The 24,995-nt window shown below is 45.1% G+C and overlaps 1 protein-coding gene and 1 non-coding gene across 2 annotated transcripts in view; both read right to left on the bottom strand.

Moving 5' to 3' along the window:
* LOC126199713 (uncharacterized) overlaps positions 1 to 24,995 on the bottom strand; it is a 626,550-nt gene that overhangs the window by 522,105 nt on the left and 79,450 nt on the right. The gene's annotated exons all lie outside the window — the stretch shown is intronic.
* Positions 23,740 to 23,814, bottom strand: Trnat-ugu (transfer RNA threonine (anticodon UGU)). Its single transcript has one exon. It is a non-coding gene; the product is annotated as a tRNA-Thr (tRNA).

The raw sequence follows: 24,995 nt of genomic DNA on the forward strand, positions 1-24,995 counted from the left end.
CACGTCATCTTCGTGGTGTAGCAGTTTTAATGGTCAGTAGTGTATCTTGTTGGATTTACAGCCTTTGAATTTGTGTGATTTATCGTGTGTCAGAAATTTAGCGGTTTCTTTTCGGTACGCATGTGGATGACTTGGCACTTTCTATTATTTAACCTAGAAAGTCAGTCTTGCAAAGAAGGAACAGGAAAGAATGATATAACTCATCTGAATGAACTGAGTATGGTCCTGTCTAGAAATGACGCCAGCCTGGAGCAAGTGGCACGGCTGGGTCGTAAACACGACAAAATACGACGACGACCGCAAAAAAAAAAAAAAAAAAAAAAAAAAAAAAAACGCTGACGTAAAAACAGGCTCGGCCACGACAGACTGCAACACTGATCCCGTGGTTTAGCAGCTAACAGAACTAAAACTAAGTGTTAGGGGGTTTCCATACTCGTTTAATACCGATTTATGAAAGCGAACTGCTGTTCCAGACCGCATGAGAAAACTAGAAGCACCTTCGCTGTTAAGTGAAATTCACAGCAACGGACCCTTCCACTTGCAGTAAACATGCATAAATTTCTCTTGTTACCAATACATTTTTTTTCTCGCGGAGAAACATCATCAGTTCGATTTCATATTTTAAGGAGAAAAAAGCGCACTTGCAGGATATCAGCTCTAGCGAGCGATCCCGCGTGAAACTTGGTCCATAATTCTGAATGTGCTGGTTTCAAACTTCGCTTGCACTGGCTCTTCTTCATTACAGGCTCCACCCCACTAATGCCCGAGCGCGAAGAACTGTACGGCGGAGTGAGTACGAAGTCGGTGAACAAACAAGCCATAGTGCTTTGTTCGTGGGTGTAAAAGTGCGGGGTTTCTGAACTGTAGTAAGTGTTACAGATCTGTTCGCTTTGAACACTTTATGTTGCGATTCACAAATACAGTGTAAATTAGTGTAGCGCTATTTACATCGAAGAGCCAAAGAAACTGGTATAGCCCTGCGTATTCAAACATAGCGATATGTTAACAAACTGCTGTCATCAATGCCTATATAAGACAACAAGTGTCTGGCGCAGTTGTTAGATTGGTTACTGCCGCTACAGTGGCATGTTATCAAGATTTAAGTGAGTTTGAACGCGGTGCTATAGTCGACGCACTAGCGATGGGACACATCATCTCCGAGGGAGCGATGAAGTGAGGGTTTTCCTGTATGACTATTGCACGAGTGTACCGTGAATATCAGGCATCCGGTAAAACATCAGATCTCCTACATCGCTGCGGCCGGAAAAAGATGCTGCAAGAACGGGACCTACGACGACTGAAGAGAATCGTTTAACGGGACAGAATTGGAACCATTCCGCAAATTACTGCAGATTTCAATGCTGGGCCACCAACAAGTGCCAGCGTCCGAACCATTCATCGAAACATGATCGATATGGGCTTTCGGGGCCGAAGGACCACCCGTGTACCATTGACGACTGCACTACATAAAGCTTTACGACTCGCCTCGGCCCGTCAACATCGAAATTGGACTGTTGATGACTGGAAACATGTTGCCTGGTCGGAGGAGCCTCGTTTCAGATTGTATCGAACGGATAGGCGTGTACGGGTGTGGAGACAACATCATGAATCCATGAACCCTTCATATCTGCAGGGGGCTATTCAAGCTGTTGGAGGCCCTTTAATGGTGTGGGGTGAGTGTAGTTGGAGTGATATGGGACCCCTGATATGTCTAGATACGACTCTGACAGGTGACACGAGTCCGCAGCTCGTGGTCTCGCGGTAGCGTTCTCGCTTCCCGAGCACGGGGTCCCGGGTTCGATTCCCGGCGGGGTCAGGGATTTTCTCTGCCTCGTGATGACTGGGTGTTGTGTGTTGTCCTTAGGTTAGTTAGGTTTAAGTAGTTCTAAGTTCTAGGGGACTGATGACCATAGCTGTTAAGTCCCATAGTGCTCAGAGCCAGGTGACACGAACGTAAGCATCCTGTCTGATCACCTGCATCCATTCCTTGCCTATTGTGCATTCCGACGGACTGGGACAATTCGAGCAGGACAATGCGACACGTCCGGACTTGCTCCAAGAACACTCTTCGGAGTTTTAACGCTTCCGCTGGCCACCAAACTCCCCAGACATGAACATTATTGAACTTAGTCGAGTCCAAGCCACGTCGTGTTGCGACACTTTTGCGAGCTCACGGGGGCCCTACACGATATTAGGGTGATGCACCAGTTTCTTTGGCTCTTCGGTGTAATTATTAATATGGTTATTATGGTTATTGTGCGTTATTTTCTTAATGTTGGAAAGCAGCAACTGTTAAAGTGAAATAGCTTGCAGGAGTTGCGCTGTTCTTCAACATGACTGGCAATTTAAATTGGAAACCATTAACTCCATTCCATAATTCTTCTGCCTCTTACAAGGGAACCTCCCCATCGCACCCCCCTCAGATTTTGTCATAAGTTGGCACAGTGGATAAGCCGTGAAAAACTGAACTCAGATCAATCGAGAAAACAGGAAGAAGTTGTGTGGAACTATGAAAAAAATAAGCAAAATATACAAAATGAGTAGTCCGTGCGGAACATAAGCAACATTAAGGAGGATGGAAAGTAAGGAGCGTCGTGGTCCCGTGGTTAGCGTGAGCAGCTACGGAACGAAAGGTCCATGGTTCAATCCTACCTCAAGTGAAAAGTTTTAATTTTTTATTTTCAGACAATTATCAAAGTTCAGGCACTCCAACATGATCAACTTCGCCCTCCAAAATTCCAGCACATGTTCAGATTTGCTTGGACACATGCAGGATTTGACGGTCTACACACGGAAAAATTTGAAAACGTTAAAAGCGTATGTCTTGACAGAGCACAGGGAAAACTGTGCGACTGTGAAACTGTTGCATTAATTTGTTGCAGTTTATGTGACAAACTCTTATATTTTCATCACTTTTTTGGGAGTGATTATCACATTCACAAGAAAACCTAAATCGTGCAAGGTAGAAGAATCTTTTTACCCATTCGCCAAGTGTACAAGTTAGATGGGTCGACAACATATTCCTGTCACGTGACGCACATGCCGTCACCAGTGTCGTATAGAATATATCAGACTTGTTTTCCTGTGGAGGAATCGGTTGACCTATGACCTTGCGAGCAAATGTTTTCGGTGCCCATTGGAGAGGCACGTCCTTTCGCCTACTAATCGCACGGTTTTGCGGTGCGGTCGCAAAACACATACACTAAACTTATTACAGTGAACAGAGACGTCAATGAACGAACGGACGGATCATAACTTTGCGAAAATAAAGATAGTAAACTTTTCATTCGAGGGAAAACTTGAACCAAGGACCTCTCGTTTCGGAGCTGCTCACGCTAACCACGGGACCACGGCGCTCCTGAGCTTACGTTATCCTCAATGTTGCCTATCTTGCGCATGGCCTACTCAGTTCGTATAGTTTGCTTTTTTTTTCATAGTTCCACACAACTTCTTCCTGTTTTCTCGATTGATCTGTGTTCAGTTTTTCAAGGCCTGTCCACTGTGCCAACTTACAACAAAATCTGAGGGGGGTGCGATGGGGAGGTTCCCTTGTTAGTTTTATTCCTTTTGACGTTCAGGCATATACAAGGTGAGTCACGTAATACGGAACAACCCTTTTATTTCCGGAACGGTCACACAAATCAAAACGCGGTTTTCGGCAAATGTTAGGGCGTTGAGGGGCACGTATGTTTTTGTATCGTGAATGCTTTCGGCGTTGGTATCAACGGAGATACAAAAGCAAGTATGTTTGCAAGTAAGTTTACTTAAGCGGAACCGTATACTTTTTATAACTGCATTCCATAGCTCTTGAGAAGACAATTACTGCGACACACCGTTTGGTAATGACGTTGAAACCTGTCGTAAAAATATTCGTGAAACGCCCTAGAAAGTGAAAGCACGGTGGCCGGGAACGTCATTTGCGGTGCTAACATTGCCAGGCAGGCGTCTCGGACAACGCTGTGTATTTCTATACCGTAAGATAGGCCTGCGCTACGAGAATAAAGCTTTTATTTCCCCTTGAACCAATTTACGACCTAGATGCAAGTTCACCTATAAATGTTGTATATGGAAATAACGACATAGGCTAGACTCTAGCGCATCATAAAGGGTTTATGAAATTTATTTCACATATTTTGTGTATCCTCCCATATTTTCATTAGCTGAAACACAGAAATGAACTGTTCATTCTTAACCATTAAAGAGGTAAAGAGGTCTTATACGCTCGCAAAAAACAACTACTGTATTCAATATCTAAATGTTAGAAGGAAGACTTGACTTACTTTTTCTGTGCGCGGCTGTTTGCTTCTTAGAAGTAAAATACGTGCTGTCTGACAACTGTCTCTACCGACCCTGTTCTAAATTATATCATATGGGGTACATTCTTTGAAGTAAACATTTTGTTTTAAAAGAATTTTGGTGACCACCTGTGAACCGCAAAATAAATATTCTTTTGAACGAAACTTCGTATCATGCTGAGCGTAAGCGCGTTATGACTGTGTTACAAGCTAAATGCACTACACGATGTCGAGTTATTTGACACTGCAGTGAATTTCGTACACGTATAAAAGATATAAACAATTAACTAACAATGATTTGGTAGCCACCCAAATCACATACCATAAATTTTGTCTTCCAAAAAAGTAACTTTATCCGTTATTTAAGCATGTGTTCAGACTGTTGACCATCGAATGAAAGGTACATTTGCAATTGCCGTTCGAAAGAACGATGAGTATGTGTAACTACAGTGTGTGATATGGCAGAGCATGCTCTGGCGATTCGATGACACATATCGTCTGGCGTAGTTGTGGCTTCTTCATAGACTGCATCTTTGAGTGCTCCCCAAAGAAAGAAAACAGAGTGTCAAATCGGGGGATCTCACAGGCCATTTAAAAAAAGAATTTCTTCCCATCTGTCCAGAAAATTTCTCATTCAATATTTGCGTTTCAACGCGGGACGAGTGATCTGGACAAACGTCGTTTTGCAGCCACACACACTGTCGAATATCTAGTGGCATCTTTTCTAGAAGAACTGGCAAAATGTTCGTCAGAAAGTGTGAATAAGAATATTCACTTAGAACGTCTCAGATGAAGTAAGGTCCCACAATGCAATTTCCTGTGATACCGCACTATAGATTTACGCTCCACGGCCGTTGATGTTGCACCTGAAGAAACCAGTGTAGATTTTCGGCTGCCCAGTAGCGCATATTATATGAATTTACATTAGCGTGGTTAGCAAATGTTGCTTCATCGGAAGAGAGCACACGTTGGAAGAAAGTAGGTCGTTTCTCATTTGCTGAAAAGTAAACCGACAAAATTCTGCACGACTGCTAGAATCCAGGTCGTCGAGTGCCTGATGTAGTGCAGGTGGAAATTCCCTCGATGTGCGATACGAATGGCACTCGTCTGAGTGACCCCACATTCCTTGGCAGTATGTCTCGTCCCACTGCGCGGATTCATCAGAGTCGTAGCCAGAAGAGTTTCTTCGGCTCTTTGTCAGTTGCAGTCTTCTTTCTTGTCCTCTTTTTGACTTCAAACAGCCTGTCCGCTCTAGCGTCTTAATTCTTCGTACAGTTGCCTGGCGCGTTGGACACTGGCGATCCGCATATATAGCCTTATACCGCTGTACTCTGTTCATGGCATTTCTTGTACATTCACCACATAAAAGTAGTATATCCAACTACTCCTCATTGTGTACATGTCTACACGCAATGAATGTGGTGCTCTCAAATTGTACGACATTTCTGCAATTTTTTACAGCAGATTTGCAAGTCAACGTTAAGAAACGCTATATCACTGTAATTATTTTCTCAAGAGCTATCTATTGCAGTTATAAAAAGATATTGTTCCATTTAAAAAAAACGCACTTGGTTTACTACCTCCGTTGATACCAGCGCTAAAAAAATTACCCAAACGAGAAAGTACGTTCCCATTCAAGTCCTAACATTTGCCGAAAACCGCATTTCGATATGTGTAACCGTTCACAAAAGGAGAGGGATGTTACGTATTACGTGACTCGCCCTACATATATATCAGATGAGCAGCAACCGAATGGGAAATCAAAGGTTTTTCGTGCACTGTGAATCTTTACTGGTGTTGTTTTAGATAATACTGGAGTTTTCATGTATTGTTAGGCTGGCGTATTATTTTCCATGAACATCTTCCAGTATTCGTTCAGTCTACTCAATGCGGGACGACAATATTACGAGTCGCTGAAGTATCTCCGCAAATACTTAATGGGTTGCTCTCATAGTTAACATTTCAAGGATGTTTTTAAGTGATTGAAAGGTTCTCGCACGATGGGTCGAATACTGCCATGGGAAATGCACAATATTTCATCGAGGCAGCTGCTCCTCATCTTCAGGCGCTTTTGTTCCTGGCTCTTGTGTCTCTCCAATTCAAAAGTTGGTTCGCTACAAAAGTACAGGTGCCAGGGGGCGGGGCTACAGCTTGTGTCACCTAGTAATGAACTCTGGAAACATTTTCTCCGTGATTTGACTGTTGGAGCAACATGTTTTTTAGTGAACATTAGTGAAACATTATTTAAAACGTGATAAGAGAATTCCCAACAAATTACTTATGCTCGAAATTACAAACTGGTCAGTAATAGTTAACTCACGCTGTGGAACGCCCTACAGTTTCAGTTCCTTTGCAGAACGTCAGCAGCTGTGCAACAGGAGAAGACTGGTGTTCCTGGGGTATTTCTATACTAGGCGTTGGAGCAATGGTATGGATATGCAACAGAGTACCGACAACACAAAAGCACTGAAAGCGCGTTTTGTAAAAAACGGAAGGCACATAGAACGTTTGACATTCCCACTCTCCATCTGGTCTCTCCGCAGTTTATATAGTGTGCCGTATCAATACAATGGTCAGAAATAGCAGATCATTCTGACTGACCTAGTCTGGTGTGACGACAACACTCATCTATCTTTAACAGTGCAACATTTGTGAACAATTTATGGTTTCCCCTCACAGGTACCGTATCTTGTATATTCATGATCTTAGAGCTAGGTCATCTTATACGGAACACAGAACCGTTTGCTTCACGCCGGTCGACGGAAGCAGCTGCGTCGCACAAATTTTGTTCTGTTTAAACAATACCATTCGAAGCAACGTCCGTGACCTTACAAAGAGTCATTAGTCGGAAAAGACTCAAACAGCATATGTTTTAAGTAATTTAGGTATGTTTCTTTGCCCACAGATGACAACTGCCCTAGCATCGCGCCTTCTAAGCTCAAATTACCAATAACTTGATTAATTAAAATAAAATCGTAGCTGTCTCGTCATTTATAACTAAAATCCAGTAGCCTAAAAGTTTGATACATTGTATGCAGCAGAAGTTTCACATAAACGTTCACGTTTCGGCCTATTGGTGCCAACCGAATTATCATATCTAACATGTGATGTGTTTACATGCAGAGATGATATTACTAGTCGGATAGTTCACTTACTGGAGGTGTACTCCGGCATCTGTTGCGACACTTCACTGCCCTGAGACACTAATAGGTCAGTAATAGTTAACTCACGCTGTGGAACGCCCTACAGTTTCAGTTCCTTTGCAGAACGTCAGCAGCTGTGCAACAGGAGAAGACTGGTGTTCCTGGGGTATTTCTATACTAGGCGTTAAAGAGCAAACTGAGCGAAGATCCTCCGTAGAACAGTTGAAAACTAATCGCAGTTTGATTAGCTACCAAGCCACGGCTCAGATCAAACAACACCTCGATATGTGTTGGAGTGTCCAATAAATTATAATGCTATCTCATCAGTCAACAGTTTTTGGCCGGAAAAAATAGCTTACAAGAACAATGCGGTTTTCCTCCTCCGTATGTAAACTGATAAACACTAGTCAAGGAAAGGTCTCCAGATCTCACCGAAAGATTACGCGCTAATTTCCCATCAGTGCAATTGTCCGTCTTTATTTTTAACAGAGATTCAAATCTGTTTCGGACTATGAGCCTCTTGGACGTTACCACAAGTTTTTTCCTTGTTTTCGATGACGTCCCACACGTTCCAATTCTCCAACGCTGCTCCGTTTCGTTCAGTCGTTTAATATCAGACTATACGATACATATACATGCAAAACAGTTTTACTGACTGACCACCGCCATCAGCGTTTCTGAGTCGAAAGAACTCAGTATTGCCGTTTTCCTTTTGCTAGAATTCAGTTAATATCATATGGTTTCTTGATCTATAGCTTTTCACCGGAATATGGGAATCATAGCGGTTTTTGGTACATGGATTCTTCTGTGTGCGGTTTTTTTTTTTTTTTTTTTTTTAAGCGGTCGATTATCTCAAAGAACTTTCAGAGATATCTGGTTTCTTGTTAGTAACGAAATTGTCTTCATACTACGGGCGGAACTTTTATATAAACTTGCCATTTTGTCTGTCTTCAACTGGAATTCAGAATTTTGGTTTTAAACCAAAATAAAAGAAGAATACCAAAGTAGAGCAATAAAAAAAAATCAAACTAATGGCACATGATTTGGTACAGAGCAATTTAGGAAACTAGGTTTTACCGACGCAAACACGTTAGTTCCTTAACTGCAACATTCGACGGACAATACATATATAAATTTTGTTGGACTTTTGCGATGACACACACTGCTATAACAGGAAGCGACATATCACCTTCTGTTCAGAAATACGCCCTCTCGTTGTCCTTAATTCGCAAGCCTACTAAACTGGTTTCCACAAAATAGGGAAAAGTCATATATATAATGAGAGCCTATTAATTTATGCAAACCATTCACCGACAATGGAGGGTGAATCATTGACAATCTCAGCCACTCGTGTTGGAGAAACGTCAGAAAAATCGTTATACTAACGTCGGCAAAAGATGCAGGCAATATATTATAAAATTTAGTCATTAGTGAAACATGTTTTTTAGTGAACATTAGTGAAACATTATTTAAAACGTGATAAGAGAATTCCCAACAAATTACTTATGCTCGAAATTACAAACTAAATGTACTGTACAAAATGATTATATTACAATTTCGATATGAAAGTCTGTTACTAGGGGTCTGTACGGGTTCCGTAGAAGGTCCATAGCGCTTACCTTGTAAAGATCACTTCAGTGGAGCAAGGTTCTAACTAGGTAGGAATGCAACTAGTAAGCAGAATGCACCTCAGACGTGCTCCTTCGGATTCACATCAGGCGGTCGAACTGAGAGCTAACACGCTAAATTTTTTGCTGCTGCAGATAGAATCATCATTTTCTTTAAGATAAAACAACTACGTGGTCTGAAGTCTTCGACAAAATCATCACATTGTCGCAGCATATGGATGGAAATGAATATCGAAGATGCAGTTTTTATAGATTTATACATTGAAGCTTTCACACGCAAATACGTAGAATTGTGTTCACGCGACGATACATGCCGCTCGTTCCGCATATTACCATGCCCGTTGGAAAGAAAAGAAAATTAGGATTTAACATTCTGCAGACGAGATAAGAGCCGAAGCTCGAGCTCTCTTTAGACAAGAGTGATTCAGGAGATCAGCCACCTCCGTTTTGAACGGAAATCTCACAGAATTTGATGAAAAGCTCTCGAGTTTCCAGTTGGATTGCAGTGCAGAGATATCACGACGTTTCTGTGAATGTCATAAAAATCAACTTCGTCAGAAGAATTGCCATTCACGTAACATTAAAAAAATATGGTTCAAATGGCTCTGAGCACTATGGGACTTAACAGCTATGGTCATCAGTCCCCTAGAACTTAGAACTACTTAAACCTAACTAACCTAAGGACATCACACAACACCCAGTCATCACGAGGCAGAGAAAATCCCTGACCCCGCCGGGAATCGAACCCGGGAACCCGGGCGTGGGAAGCGAGAACGCTACCGCACGACCACGAGCTGCGGACTAAAAAAAATATATGGTCCCAACAAGTATCATGGCGAAGAAACGACACTTCCGAGCCGTACAGTATGAACAGAAGTATGAGCTGATACGAGAGGAGTAGTTCGCACTGTACCACCAGTACCCTTCAAGAGAGGATGCAAACGATACAGGAAAGCGAAGTCCTTATTTGTTGTCTGGATTATATGCTTGCGCCGACTGTGGCGCCTGTCGATGACGGGGTCCAGGTACGAGATCGAGTCACGCCAGGGCAAGGCCTCGTCCGTCAGTCGAGAATTGACGGTCGGGAAGCTTAATTTTTGTCGTAAAATAAATAGCTCGGCATTTGGTAGGACTAATTTTTTCCTTCAAAACATTACACCATTATATGATTTTGTCGAGATGTTCCCGTAGTTTGCGGTGTGCGAATTGCGGCTGCTCATGCAGAAGGCTACTTCACCACCGACTTGCTTGGGTCTGTCGTTGGTATAAATGGTGTATAGGACTGGACCTAAGACTGAACCTTGCGGAACTTCGGTGGCAATCTGACGTGCCTGGCTGGATTGCGTTCCGTTTCTTATGAAAAACTGACGTCTTGCAAGAAACGAATCAATGATCCACATTCAGTGTTCTGGTCAAAATCTAACTGATAAAATTTGTAGATAATGCCATCGTGCCAGACGCGTTTTCAAAATCCATGAAAACTGTTTCCGTTGACTCCCTCATCTCCCTGACCAGACGTATCTGCTCAACCAAGCGTAAGGAACAATGGTCGGTGGAGTGATCAGCGCAGAAGCCAAACTGCTCAGACATGGGGGGATTGTCGTCGGTTAGCAACTGGCGAAGGGGTTTTAGGATTATTAGTTCGACGATTTTGCTGAAGCCCCTTAGCAAGAAATGGGTCTGTAGCTATCAGGAAGGAGCAGGTCTTTATTATGCTTAGGACGTGTGATGACACTCGCAGATTTTCACATTGAGGGAAAGTATATTAATCTGAGGGTAGTGTTACAAGCACTTGCAGGAAGCGAAAGGGGAATTAAGAGTGGGGTGCGGATTCGATCAGAGCCAGGGACTTTGTGGTTCCTTTGGAGCCTGATTACGCCGCATATTTTTGGAGCGCGCTGCGGTCGCATATGATCACGTAGCGGTACGCGTGCCGTAGGAGCAAGCCGTGTCGTTCCCGAGCGTTCAGCACCGTGCACGTGGAACGCCACGCCTCGTGGATGGCGGCCAGAGCGGCACGTCTGCTGCTCGCCCGCTGCGGCGCAGTGTGCTCCAGAGAGAATAGCCCGGTGCTGTCGTAACGGCCGGAGTTGCCGTAAGCGGCCCGAGTGCAGCAGCTATCGGCCGCCATCTCAGCGCGCGTGGGTGGCGGTGGCGACTGCTTTGTCTGCCGCGCGCCTGCCAAACCACTGACCTTTCCTCTCCGACGGAGACAGCCAGCTGACTTGCTTACAGAACGATGTCCTTGCTACACCACATAGAGTGGTCCATATCTCCTGCACGCGGTTGACTGAGAATTGTAAGTTACCAAGACGTCCCACGAGAAAACTTTATTGCACACGTAATAAAAATGGTACGCTGCAGCCTGCGTAAGTACAGGTACTTACCACTGCAGACGCTGCGCTTCGCCAGACCTTTTGTTACACCAGAGCACTAATGTTTCGACACAAAAATGCAAGGCAGCTGCGCGAAGTCCATGCAACCTGTCATAAAGACGAGCTGAACTATAAACGTTCGTTTCTTCGCTGTTCGTTGAGTCACGTATCCGCAGAAAGACCAACTACAGCAAATATAAATGAAGCGGACGTAGATGAAAACTTAACAATACGTATAACAAGAACATTCACATTCGACGAAAACAGAAGGGCAACATCACAAGAAGACGACGACTAGAAACTTCAAACCAACAAACAAAGAAATGTAAATTTGTAGACCCTTGTTGAGGTTTTAAGACGGTTTCCCTCTAGCACTTAGGTGAATCCCAGGGTCATATCATTCTTCCACGAACAACTTACAATTCGCGTGAGCGAGTGACAGACTCAGATAAAGTGCAATCTAGAAATATTAGCAATATACAAAAAGAAAATAGGAAACAGAACTATCCCCACAGAATAAATGAGAGGTGTCCCAACAGCATAAATTAAGTTAATAATATAAGGCAGCCGGCCGCTGTGGCCGAGCGGTTCTATGCGCTTCAGTCCGCAACCGCGCTGCTGCTACGGTCACAGGTTCGAATCCTGCTTCGGGCGTGGATTTGTGTGATGTACTTAGGTTAGTTAGGTTTAAGTAGTTCTAAGTTCTAGGGGACTGATGACCTCAGATGTTAAGTCCCTTACTGCTCAGAGCCATTTGAACCATTTAAGACCGTTGCTACTCACAATATACATAAATGACCTTGTGGATAACAGCGGAAGTTCACTGAGGCTTTTTGCGTATGATACTGTGGTATATCGAGAGGTTGTAACAGTGGAAAATTGTACTGAAATACAGGAGGATCTGCAATGAATTGACGCATGGTGCAGAGAATGGCAATTGAATCTCAATGTAGGCAAGTGTGATGTGCTGCGAATACAAAGAAAGAAAGATCCTTTATCATTTAGCTACAATATAGCAGGTCAACAACTGGAAGCAGTTCATTCCATATGGGAGTAGGCATTAGGAGGGATTTAAAATGGAATGATCATATAAAGTTGATCGTCGGTAAAGCAGATGCCGGACTGAGATTCATTGGAAGAATCCTAAGGAAATGCAATCCGAAAACAAAGGAAGTAGCTTACAGTACACTTGTTCGCTCACTGCTTGAATATTGCTCACCAGTGTGGGATCCGTACTAGATAGGGTTGATAGAAGAGATAGAGAAGTTCCAACGGAGAGCAGTGCGCTTCGTTACAGGATAATTTAGTAATCGCGAAAGCGTTACGGAGATGATAGGTAAACTCCAGTGGAAGACTTTGCAGGAGAGACGCTCAGTAGCTCGGTACGGGCTTTTGTTGAAGTTTCGAGAACATACCTTCACCGAGGAGTCAAGCAGTATATTGCTCCCTCCTACGTATATCTCGCGAAGAGACCGTGAGGATAAAATCAGAGAGATTAGAGCCCACATAGAGGCATACCGACAATCTTTCTTTCCACGAACAATACGAGACTGGAATAGAAGGGAGAACCGATAGAGGTACTGAAAGTACCCTTCGCCACACACCGTCAGGTGGCTTGCGGAGTATGGATGTAGATGTAGAGATGTAGATTTTGAATATAAGGCACCAAAGAACCTTATGTTCTCTTCTTGCCCGCCTTCCTCCATCAGGGGTGGGGAAAAAAGAAAGAAATGGAATCAATGGTTCAAATGGCTCTGAGCACTATGGGACTCAACTGCTGAGGTCATAAGTCCCCTAGAACTTAGAACTACTTAAAACTAACTAACCTAAGGACAACACACACATCCATGCCCGAGGCAGGATTCGAACCGGCGACCGTAGCGGTCGCGCGGTTCCAGACTGTAGCGCCAGAACCGCTCGGCCACCAGGAAGAAATGGAATCCATCCGCTGCTGGTGATGATGAGCGGCCCCTCGAGACAATCTATGCTAGTAACCTCACTGGATACATTGGTCACTCCTTCAGAAGAGCAAACTGGTCCCACTGTAGCGCTGTAGATGGTGCACTGGGTTGGTGCATAAGTTCGCACCATTTTTCCGTAAGTTTAATATACACAACAGATACACACAACAGAGACTTTAGTCACTAATAATATGCTCTCCTTCAATATTTACAATGGTCTGTTAACGCTATGGCAACCTATCGATTGCGCGACAGCAGAAATCACGTGGTTTTGAGGCGAAGAACTCGTCGTGCCATGTTCGGAGCGCATTTTCATCCGGAAAGGAAGTTCGCTGAAGGTTGTTGGATAGGGAACGGAGAAGGTGAAAATCTGACCCGTTTTGTGTACCATGGGGGATCAATGCCATCATTTATTAATTTATGTCGTACATATCTCTCAATTGCCATCATTCCCCGTCTTTTCTACGCTCACGTGATCAGATCGGAAGGAGTGAAGACTGTCTCTTAAAAGGGCGTTAAGAGCACTTTTATCAGCTTTTTTGAATAGATGTACTTTGCGTTTCTTGTTGGTGGTTGTAGGTGTTACTGTATTCAACCTAGCAGCAACTGCCTTGTGGTCGCTAATCCCTATATTCGTCACGATACTTCCTATTTGTCCAGGATCATTTGTTGCTAAGAGGTCAAATTTGCTCTCGCAACCATTTACGCCTCGAGTGCGCTTATGAACTAACTGTTGAAAATAATTTTCTGAGAAAGGATTTAGTACAATTTCAGATGACGGTTTATGTCTGCCACCGGCTTTACGCGTATAATTTTTCCAGCATATCGAGGGTAGATTGAAGTCACTACCAACTGAAATTGTATTGGTGGGGTACCCATTTGATATGAGACTCAAGTTTTCTTTGAACTTTACAACAACTATGTCTTCTGAGTCGGGGAGTTGGTAAAACGATCCAATTAATAGTTTAGTCCAATTGTCAGTTATAACCTCTACCCATACTATTTCGCAGGAACTATTTACTTCAATTTCACTACAAGGCAAACTACTTCTGACAGCAATAAATAAACCACCACCAACTATATTTAATCAATCCTTTCTGAATACTGTTCGATCGTTTGAAAAAATTTCGGCTGAATTTATTTCCGGCTTTAGCCAGATTTCTGTACCTATAACTATTTGAGCTTCAGTGCTTTCTATTAGGGCTTGGAGCTCTGGTTCTTCCCCAACACAGCCACGACAATTTACAACTACAATACCGATCGTTTCTACAAGTACCGTACTTTGTTTTACCTGCTCCCTTTTAGACAGACGTCCTTTCTGTGGTTTCCTGAGACCTTCTAACCTAAAAAAACCGCCCAGTCCCTTCCACACAACCCCCGCTACCCGTGTAGCCCACCACCCGATGTCGCAAATCAAGGGAGGAATCTGCAGCCTACACGGTCACAGAACCGCCTGAGCCTCTTATTCAGACCCTCCACTCGGCTCTGCACCAAAGGACCACAGTCGGCTCTATCGACGATGCTGCAGATGGTGAGCTCCGCCTTGATCTCGCAAGCAAGACTAGCAGTCTTCACCATTTCCGCTAGCCGCCCAAAACCAGAGAGAATCTCCTGCGATCCAAAGCGACACACGTCATTGGCACAGACGTGATTCACCACCTGCAGTTGGCTTCATCCTGTACTTTTCATGGCATCCGGAAGTACCCTTTCCACATCCGAAATGACTCCCCGCGGTGTGCACACGGAGTGCACAATGGCTTCCTTCCCCTCCTTGGCAGCCCTGTTCCTAAAGGGCCCCATACATTCCCAAATTGGAATGTATGGGGCCGGATTTACAGTTCCGACATCCGCCTGATGGTGAAGGGGGGTTGAAAAGCGTGTCTTGAGGAGCAAATAGAGATAGGAGTACGCGTAAAGAAACGTCATCCAAGCTATAGCCGCTGCTGCTTGCCACTAGCTACCCCTTTGGTAGCAAACGTGACTTTGTACGCTGATGGGCCGTAGGCGGAACGTCTCGTAATGTTGTCTGTTATTCCGGGATAGCGACTGATTGCCGCAATCGCCAGAGAAAATCTCGTCCGATCCAAAGCGACACACGTCATTGGTACAGACATGAGTCACCACCTGCAGTTGGCTGCATCCTGTACTTTTCGTGGCATCCGGAAGCACCCTTTCCACATCTTGAATGACTCTGTTCATAAAGGGCGCCATACATTCCCAAATGGATTTACAGTTCTGGCATTCGCCTGATGGTGAAGGAGAAACTTCCAAAAACCTTGATCGCAACTGGGTGACAGCACCTATGTTTAATTTATTTCTGTAACAGTGTCATCCATTGCCCCAGACAAGTGACAAAACGATACCGAAAAACTTCGAGGGGCTTGAAGGGTGTGTCGAGGAGCTAGCTGCGGCGTTAAAAGGTCTTGTCTCCTATGAAAGCGATGCTCTGTTGCTTCACTGGATGACGATTTCGGACAAGGGTTTCCAACCATAGTTCATTTTTCTTCTGGACCCGTCTAAAATTTCCATTTTTTTTTCATTCTACACGGGAAAAAACTGCAAATTGAAATCCGTTTCCGAAACATCATCCACCTAGGCAAAAGAGCATCGCAGTCACAGGAGACGAGGCCTTTCTAAGCAGCAGCTTTTTCGATCTTCTCCAATGGAGATCGTGGCAATCTGTCGCTATCGGCGAATAGCAAACAGCATTGCGAGACGTTCTGCCTTCTGTCCGTCAGCGTACGAAGTTATGCTTGCTGGCTAGCCGGCCGGGGTGGCCGAGCGATTCTAGGCGCTACAGTCTGGAACCGCGCGACCGCTACGGTCGCAGGTTCGAATCCTGCCTCGGGCATGGGAGTGTGTGATGTCCTTAGGTTGGTTAGGTTTAAGTAGTTCTAAGTTCTAGGGGACTAATGACCTCAGAAGTTAAGTCCCATAGTGCTCAGAGCCATTTGAACCATTATGTTTGCTGCCTAAAGGATAGCTCAGTAGCAGGCGCGGCTCCTCTTAGACGCCCCCTAGCGTCGTCAGATGACATTTCTGGACAGCTAACATGCTACGTCTCTACGGAATTCTAATGCGTTCTCCTCACGGCTATTGGAGCAACAATGGCCTCATTTCTAACACTGAAGCGTTTAAATGCGAAACTACTGTATACCTCAGTTTCCAAAATATCGTCGTCAGGACAAAAAAGTTATATGAGCAAGCTGCTTCGCTTTGTCTTCAACGCATACAATTGGTGTGATAATTCCTAAAAGAACTACCTGTTGCAAACGACAGCTCGAAACTTGTTAACTAGAGAGGAAAAATTCACCACAGTCGTGATGTACTTTGAACAAAGATGAACAAATCAATCATATAAAGTACGTATCGATCAACCAATAACGCAACGAGTCCTTCCGTCAACGCTAATAAAGTACCCGTATCTAAAGCGCAGTCAGCCCTTCTTATCTTCCACTTGAAACTGTAACTGGTTTGCTTGCTTAATACAGAGCGTTCCGTATAAGAAACTGAAAACTTTTGTAGCTAAAGTAATTAACCGTGCACTTAAAATCAAACTACTTTTCAGACTGCAGTTTCTTCTCACCCATTCCTATCTTTTATAGACATGGCTGAATACAGTGCGGATCACGTAATTCCTGTGGGACATGTTGAGCGTGAGGGGAAAAAAACAGCTTTTCCGATTACGCTTTCTAGTTTACATTCCTAGACATGCATGCATACTTCGCAATGCACCGGATGCTTTCTGGCAGAGGGCATATTGTGTTCCAGTGCCTGTCTCCCTACACTACTGATTCGCGGATGGTACGCTGCAAGAAAATATATGGGTTTTCTTCTCTATGATACCGAATTCCTTTAAATTTAAGAACAAAATGGTTCAAATGGCTCTGAGCACTATTGGACTTAACATCTGAGGTCATCAATCCCCTAGAACTTAGAACCACTTAAACCTAACTAACCTAAGGACATCACACACGTCCATGCCCGAGGCAGGATCGAACCTGCGACCGTAGCGGTCGCACGGTTCCAGACTGAAGCGCCTAGAACCGCTTTTTTTTTCTCATTTTGTTCGTTGCATCTGCTCGGGGCGGACGTTGTAAGATATCCGTTTAAGTTCGTTGTTGATCGATTAACTCGGTTTTTTTATTACAGAGGGAGCTAACCCTCTGACCGAACACGCTGAGCTACCGTGCCGGCGCTCGGCCACACCAATTTTAACAACATAGTCATTTCGCAACATATACCTAGGAGGAAGTAATACGGGAAGGACGGGCATAACGCCCATTGCTGGCATAACGGCCATTTGAATTCGTATGTCTGTAAAATGCTGCGGGAACTGCAGAAAGGCGCCCCTCGAAATCCATTCAGTGACGCACAATCGTCTCAAGTAGCCAATATATTACGTTGCTGCACAGTCGTGTTTTGTACGGTTCTGAGACTCTGATTTATTTAAACTAACTAACCTAAGGATACTACACACATCCATGCCCGAGGCAGGATTCGAACCTGCGACCGTAGCTGTCGCGCGTTTCCAGACTGAAGCGCCTAGAACCGCTCGGCCACACCGGCCGGCCTTGTAATATCCTTTACAAAAACAGTCATCACGTTAACTGACCCACCACTCATAAACAAAATAGCCATAGGAAACCAAGAAATGAAAATTGTATATAAATTTAAATATCTGGGCGAAATCATAACGTATAACCTCAATGAAAAGCCAACATGGCATAACAGAACAAACAAATTGACTAGAGCACAATATATCACCAAGAACACCTACAACAAAAAGAGCCTGTCAATAGCAACAAAATTAAAACACTACAAAACAGTCACTCAACCAGAAATAACATACGCAAGTGAAAATATCTTCAAAACAACTAACACTGCACAAATAGACAAAATGCTCAAGATAGAGAGAAGAATCATCAGAACGTGCATCAACAAATCGTACCAGAAAGATGGACACAGGAGAGTAGCTACAAATGAAACAGTCTCCAAGGAAATAGAACCGGTAATGAGTACAATCAGGAAGAAACGCATTTCATTTTTCGGACATCTAATCAGAACACCAGAGAATAGGACAATCCGGAGAATAATAGAAAAATTGTGGAATAGTAAGTACGACATTAAGTGGATTACAGAAATCAAAGAGGATATGGATGAGCTACAGATTACATTGGAAGACCTAAGAAACAAAACTGACAAAACCAGGAAACTCACAGACAAACCAACCAGACTGCAAACGAGAATCAACAAATAGACAATAAGAAGGGTAATTTCCCATGAAGAAAGAAGGGTAAGATCCGAGAGAATGAAGAAGTACTGACAGAAAACTGGAAAATTCTTTGTATAAAGTTGGCTAAAGTGGTTCAATGAAGGCCATAAAATGTAAATAAATAAGACACTCTGTATACCGCGCAGTTTGATTTCGGCACTCGCTGCGACTGTCAAACCATTGAGATGTGGGCGGAGGTCCCTAACAGAGACGAGTATCGTCACCGAACGGAAGTAACACCGGGGACCTTGCACTGGCGACGGAGTCCATTCGAGCAGTGGGCGCCCCTCGCGTACAGTTAGACGCCATGACCGCGGCCGCTAGCGGAGCAACGACCGTCGCTGCGTCACACCGCCTGCTGGTCACCTAACGCAAATTAATGGCTGCCGACTTGTGCTCGAGTCCTTGCATAATCAGCCCCACCTGCAGATTACCTCATTCCACCGCTTGACGGCGCTACGGCTGGATTTTCACAGGGCGACAATTGTTGAACTATATGAAAAAAGTTAATTAGCTAAAAACTACGGCATGCACACACTTTATTCAACATGTAAACGTCACTTCAGATTTTAAGATTTAGGTTATGACATATTCGATATGCCTGCCATCATTGGCGATGAGGTGGCGGAGGCGAATAGCGAAGTTCTGCATGACCCGCTGAAGTGTCGGAATACACTCCTGGAAATTGAAATAAGAACACCGTGAATTCATTGTCCCAGGAAGGGGAAAATTTATTGACACATTCCTGGGGTCAGATACATCACATGATCACACTGACAGAACCACAGGCACATAGACACAGGCAACAGAGCATGCACAATGTCGGCATTAGTACAGTGTATATCCACCTTTCGCAGCAATGCAGGCTGCTATTCTCCCATGGAGACGATCGTAGAGATGCTGGATGTAGTCCTGTGTAACGGCTTGCCATGCCATTTCCACCTGGCGCCTCAGTTGGACCAGCGTTCGTGCTGGACGTGCAGACCGCGTGAGACGACGCTTTATCCAGTCCCAAACATGCTCAATGGGGGACAGATCCGGAGATCTTGCTGGCCAGGGTAGTTGACTTACACCTTCTAGAGCACGTTGGGTGGCACGGGATACATGCGGACGTGCATTGTCCTGTTGGAACAGCAAGTTCCCTTGCCGGTCTAGGAATGGTAGAACGATGGGTTCGATGACGGTTTGGATGTACCGTGCACTATTCAGTGTCCCCTCGACGATCACCAGTGGTGTACGGCCAGTGTAGGAGATCGCTCCCCACACCATGATGCCGGATGTTGGCCCTGTGTGCCTCGGTCGTATGCAGTCCTGATTGTGGCGCTCACCTGCACGGCGCCAAACACGCATACGACCATCATTGGCACCAAGGCAGAAGCGACTCTCATCGCTGAAGACGACACGTCTCCATTCGTCCCTCCATTCACGCCTGTCGCGACACCACTGGAGGCGGGCTGCACAATGTTGGGGCGTGAGCGGAAGACGGCCTAACGGTGTGCGGGACCGTAGCCCAGCTTCATGGAGACGGTTGCGAATGGTCCTCGCCGATACCCCAGGAGCAACAGTGTCTCTAATTTGCTGGGAAGTGGCGGTGCGGTCCCCTACGGCACTGCGTAGGATCCTACGGTCTTGGCGTGCATCCGTGCGTCGCTGCGGTCCGGTCCCAGGTCGACGGGCACGTGCACCTTCCGCCAACCACTGGCGACAACATCGATGTACTGTGGAGACCTCACGCCCCACGTGTTGAGCAATTCGGCGGTACGTCCACCCGGCCTCCCGCATGCCCACTATACGCCCTCGCTCGAAGTCCGTCAACTGCACATACGGTTCACGTCCACGCTGTCGCGGCATGCTACCAGTGTTAAAGACTGCGATGGAGCTCCGTATGCCACGGCAAACTGGTTGACACTGACGGCGGCGGTGCACAAATGCTGCGCAGCTAGCGCCATTCGACGGCCAACACCGCGGTTCCTGGTGTGTCCGCTGTGCCGTGCGTGTGATCATTGCTTGTACAGCCCTCTCGCAGTGTCCGGAGCAAGTATGGTGGGTCTGACACACCGGTGTCAATGTGTTCTTTTTTCCATTTCCAGGAGTGTAGTAATGTTTTCTATGACCCACTGAAAGACTGTTTTCACCTCAGCTACGGTTTTGAGGCTATTGAAATACACCTAGTCTTTAATGTAGCCCCACAAAAAGTAGTCGCATACGTTCAGATCCGGAGAATAGGGCGGCCAATCGAGGCCCATGCTAGTGACCTCTGAGTACTGCAGTGCCAGAATGTGGTCCCCAAAGTGCTCCTCCAGGACGTCGAACACTCTCCTGCTTCGATGGGGTCGAGCTTCGTCTTGCATGAAGCGAATCTTTTTGAAATCAGGGTCACTTTGGATAATGAGGATGAAACCATCTTCCAAAACCTTCACGTGCCGTTCGGTAGTTACCGTGCCATCAAGGAATATCACACCGATTATTCCGTGACTGGACATTGCACACCTCACAGTCACCCGGTGAGGGTGAAGAGACTTCTCGACCGCGAAATGCGGATTCTCAGTCCTCCAAATGTTCCAGTTTTGCTTATTGACGAACCCATCCAAATGAAAGTGGGCTTCGTCGCTCAACCAAACCATGCATGCGCATATTAATTCCCATCGTGCGCCGCAGCCAACCGTTCAGATGTTATGACGATTTAATTTCATACAGTTCAATAATCCTCACCCTGTACCTCATTAAAGGAAAACCCAAGTTTATAGAGTTTGTACACTTAGAGAAAGCTTTTGAAATTGTTGACTGGAATACTCTCTTTGAAATTCTGAAGGTAGCAGAGGTAGAAATAAAAGGAGGGAAAGGCTTTTTACAACTTGCATAGGAACCAGGCAGCAGTTAGAAGAGCCGAGAAGCATGGAAGGGGAACAGTGGGTGAGATGGGAGTGAGACATTGTTGTAGCCTATCCCCGATGTTGTTCAATCTGTACATTGAGCAAGCGGTAAGGGAAACCAAAGAAAAATTTTGAGTAGGAATTAAAGTTCAGGGAGATGAAATCAAAGTTTTGAGGTTTGTCGATGACGTTGTGATACTGTCAGAGACAGAAAAGGGCTTGGGTGAGTATCTGAACCGATTGGATAGTACCTTGAAAGGAATATATAAGATGAATATCAACAAAATCAAAACACTGATAACGGAATGTAGGCGATTTAAATCAAGTGATGCTGAGGAATTAAACTGGGAAACGAGACACTTAAAATAGTAGATGCATTTTCCTATTTGGGCAGTAAAATAACTGATGGCCGAAGTAGAGATGATATAAAATGTGCACTGGCAATGACAACAAACGCGTTTCTGAAGAAGACATATTTGTTGACATCGAATATACAGAGTGTTAAAAAAGTGTCGAATACTTTGAGAGGTGGTAGTACTCATGAAAACAAGAAAAATAGGTCCAATAAACATGGTTCCGGGAACGCATACTTTCCGAGATAAACACGAGTCTATAGGGAGGGTTGCGTGACGCTTGGTAGCAGATATTAGCGCAGGCATTGCATTGGCGCTCCGTGAAATGTGTCGGCAGGGTGTTATGATGTCTTACAGTACTCAAAAAATGGCTCTGAGCACTATGGGACTCAACTGCTGAGGTCATAAGTCCCCTAGAACTTAGAACTACTTAAACCTAACTAACCTAAGGACAACACACACATCCATGCCCGAGGCAGGATTCGAACCTGCGACCGTAGCGGTCGCGCGGTTCCAGACTGTAGCGCCAGAACCGCTCGGCCACCAGCGGCCGGCCACAGTACTCTACGAACCATTTTTTTTTTTTACTCATTTTGTTCGGTATAGTTCGTTGCGTTTGGTCGGGGCGGACGTCACAAGACATCCATTCAAACTGATCGTTGGTTCCTTATCTCAGTTTTTTTTATTACAGAGAGCACGCAGCCCTCCGACCGAACACGCTGAGCTACCGTGCCGGCAATGTGTTATGATGTCTTACTCACAGTACTCTACGAGCCATTAGATGGTCTGCAGTCAGTTGTGTGGTTCGAGTCGTGCTATAGGCTACTTTAGTTTTCGTCTTGTTTGTGTGCCTGATTGTATAGTGCCGTCAGTCCTGGGTAAACATCGTGGTGTTTTACCTTCCTCCAAACGCGGAATCACTTATTTTGTTCACTGTTATTGCGCTATTTGTAAGTACAAATGGTGTAGGACATTTACATTTTCTCTGCTGCACCACTTGTTCGCAATGAAAGTCTACATTTGACAAGTGAAATGGCGGATATAATACTTTGCTATAGTTTAGCAGTGGATGTAGCCTGCTAGCCCTCAAAGCTGTAAAATATACACAGCACAGAGTGCCCTCTGGTAAGCTGTTCGGCAGATTTTTCCAGCATCTGAGCGACACAGATATCCTTTCATCTCGGAAGATTGACAGTGGAAGGCCCCCCACAGTCCGCAAGCCTGACATGGAGGAGCGTATGCCATGCTCAGTGGAAGAAAACCGCTGGGATCAGTGTGCGACGATTAACAGCAACAGAAGGCCTGTCTCACTATCTTATCTGGGAGGGGGAGGGTCTTCATGAACAATTGCTGTACCCATATCATCTAAAGCGCGTTCAGGCCCTAAGGCCACAGGATCTATCAATGGCTGTTGCAGAAGTGTGCCGCAGATCCACTGTTCCCATTGAAGATTTTATTTACCGATGAGGCAGCTTTCACAAGTGATGGTATTAGCTGTTTCCGCAACCAGGATTAACCGGAGCGCATTACCTGGACTTTCTCATTAATTTATTGCTTACCTTGATGGAGGCTGTGCCATTGCAACTACGGATACAACTGTGGTTCGTGCATTATGGCGCACCAGCACACTTTCGTCACAATGTGCATGAACATCTAACGCCGACGTTTCAGAACTGCTGGATTAGTCGGAGGAGGAGGTGGGAGGGGGGGGGGGGGGCACATCTTGGCCTGTGTTCCCCCGACCTCAAACCCCTAGACTCTTTGATAATTAAATCGAAATCCTTAGCTGCCGACAGGAGTTGTTGATATACATCAACGGGGACAGCTGAAAATGTGTGCCCCGACCGGGACTCGAACCCAGGATCTCCTGCTTACATGGCAGACGCTCTATCCATCTGAGCCACCGAGGGCACAGAGGATAGTGCGACTGCAGGGACTTATCCCTTGCACGCCTTCCGCAAGACCCACATTCCCATCTGCCCACAACCTACATTCGTAGTACTATTAATAGATATGTAGGTTGTGGACAGTTGGGAATGTGGGCCTCGCGGGAGGCGTGCAAGGGTAAGTCCCTGCAGTCGCACTATCCTCTGTCCCGTCGGTCGCTCAGATGGATAGAGCGTCTGCTATGTAAGCAGGAGATCCCGGGTTCGAGTCCTGGTCGGGGCACACATTTGCAGCTGTCCCCCATTGATGTATATCAACAACTCCTGTCGGCAGCTAAGGGTTTCGATTTAATTATCATTTCATTCTAGAGAAACTGCACGGTCATCAATGGTATTTGTTCTTTCGGGAACAGATACCATCTTCATACCCCTAGACTTTTGGTTATGGGGACACTTGGAGGAATTGGTCTACGCCATGCTAATCAACTACACTACAGTGTGGGATCTTCGACGCATGCTAACTGTTAGAACAACAGCCGGGTGTACTTCAAAAAGTGCGTAATTCGTTACGCCGGAGGTCTGGGGGGTGCATTGTCTTGAATGGACGCCATGTTGAACACCTCCTGCAAAGACGTGTTTATCGCACAAAGTTTTCGTTTCTGGACCCACGTTTATAGGACTTAGACAGTATGCATTTACGGACCGATGTTTATTTAATTTATTTTTCTTGTTTCGTAGAGTATTACTATCTCGCAATATATTCGACACTTTTTTTTAACAGCCTGTAGAGCTGAGTCTCGGGAAGTCGTTTCTGAAATTATTTGTTTGGAGTGTAGCTATTTATAGATGTGAAACGTGGATGCTAAAAAGTCCACACAAGAAGAGAATAGAAACTCCTGAATGCGGTAATAAAGAAGATTGCTGAAGATTAGATAGGTAGGTTACGGAACTAACGAGGAGGCACTCAACAGAACTAGGGAGAAAAGAAGTTTGTGGCACAACGTGACTACAAGAAGGCTCGGTTGATAGGACACGTTCTGAGACGTCAATGGATCACCAACTTATTACTGGAGTGAACTGTGGGGCGCAAAAATCGTAGAGGGAAACCAAGAGATGAAGACACTAAGCACATCCAGAAGGATGTAGGTTGCAGTGGTTATTACGAGATGAAGAGGTTTGCACAGAATAGAGTAGCACGGAGGGCTG

Source organism: Schistocerca nitens, chromosome 8, assembly GCF_023898315.1.
Source record: "Schistocerca nitens isolate TAMUIC-IGC-003100 chromosome 8, iqSchNite1.1, whole genome shotgun sequence".
Taxonomy (NCBI): Eukaryota; Metazoa; Arthropoda; class Insecta; order Orthoptera; family Acrididae; genus Schistocerca; species Schistocerca nitens.